Raw genomic sequence first — 1609 nt, 5'->3', positions numbered from 1 at the left:
CAGGGGTTGAAGACAGGAGACAGCGCTTGGAGTAGGAGGGCATAAAACAAGGAGGACAGACAGACAGACAGACAGACAGCTAGCAGGAGCCAGAAGGGTCAGGAACCCAGGCCCTCCAGAAGCTCCGCCGCTCCTTGGTTGCAGACTCCTGGTCTTCGGAAGCGGGAGACATGAAGTTTCTCCGGTCGGTCCTAGGCCCCGGTGGCGCCCATCGGTCCCGGCACCCCTGGCCCTCCCCGGGAAGCCGAGCCTTCGCAAACGACAGCTTGCCTTCCGGCCACCTGCGCGGGCTTTGGTGAGGCTGTGCTGAGGAGACCGGAAGGGGCAGGTCCTCTGAAGACACTCACAGGCCACCGAGAGCCGGGAGGTGACAAGCCCGATGCTTCGGGAAGTCCGAGACCCCAGCGGGCGGAGGACGGTGGGGGGGGGGAGTGTCCCCACCGAATAAAGATGTTACTCCGCCTGGAGGGGCGCAAGGGACCCGGCCGGGGGTGTAAGAGGCCTCCTCCGTGCGTGTCTGTGTGCGTGTGTGCGTGTGTGCGTGTGTGTGCATGTGCGTACACTCACTTGCAGCAAGCAGCTTTCAGGCAGTTCTGTGGTCACAGCTGACAGGTGTGGCTTTGACTCCGGCCTGCGCAGAGGAGCGCCGTCCCTCCTAGCACAGCGCCTGCCGAGCCTCCCCACATCCCCCAGCAGCCCACAAGACCGGACCCCCGGCACAAGCCCCACTGCCGATCAACCAACCGTGGACCCTCACGGGTGGAGGCGGAGCCCTCGCCCCATGAAACAGGACGTGGCCCCAGATCGAGCCGTGCCCAGCTCCGCAGCCCCACCCCTCCAGAGTGCTCTGGACCTCTTCCTCTTACGCCACCCACAAGAAAATTATGTTTGCTTTGGACTGGCCTCCTTCTCTTTTTTGAGACAGGGTCTTGCTACATACTTCAGGCTGGCCTCGAACTTATGGCGATCCTCCTGCCTCAGCCTCCCAAGTGCTGGCATTTGGTCTTCTGTTCTTTTTGTTTATTTGGTTTTGGTTTTGGTTTTTCTCCGGTACCAGGAAACGAACTAACGACCTTGCGCTTGCCAGGCAGGCGCTGTGCTGCTGAGCTAAATCCCCAGCCCCTGGTCTTCTGTTCTGACTGTTCTTCCTCTTTCTGGGTTGGAGAGAGAGAAGCCCAGCTGGGGTGAGCCTGGTGACCCGTAGGCCTCAGACCCAACAGACAGAACACATCCTGAACCCTTTGCCACCAAGGAACGAGATCAAAGCCTCCACGCTAAAGGAGTAGGCATCTTCTAGTCTGCTTTGCTCTGCTGTGGGAGGGCCTTATCAATATTCATAGATGAATGAATTAGACCTTGACAGGGGCTGAAAGTCTGGAAAATCTGTGCAGTGCTGTGATGTGATAAAGAAACAGGGGTAACACACCCAGGCCCCCCTTCTGTCCCTCTGTTGGACAGAAGCTTTCTTTTCTTTCCCCTAATAAATACATTCTGCTCTTAACCTCCGTTGTTCCTAAAGTCATTCCTCAATTTTAGAGAACACCAGCTCGGCCCAGATATCACTCAGGTTGGGAGTTTTTATTTTCCTGCATCATTTTGGAGTTCCCAC

The 1609-nt window shown here is 57.4% G+C and overlaps 1 long non-coding RNA gene across 1 annotated transcript in view; it reads right to left on the bottom strand.

Moving 5' to 3' along the window:
• The window catches only part of LOC106147635, a 9865-nt gene that overhangs the window by 937 nt on the left and 7319 nt on the right, over positions 1-1609 (bottom strand). The window lies entirely within an intron of this gene.

Source organism: Chinchilla lanigera, unplaced genomic scaffold (assembly GCF_000276665.1).
Source record: "Chinchilla lanigera isolate Chin_1 unplaced genomic scaffold, ChiLan1.0 scaffold00203, whole genome shotgun sequence".
NCBI classification, from domain to species: domain Eukaryota; kingdom Metazoa; phylum Chordata; class Mammalia; order Rodentia; family Chinchillidae; genus Chinchilla; species Chinchilla lanigera.
Note: the sequence above shows the minus strand (reverse complement) of the source record. Positions and strands in the feature narration are given on the sequence as shown.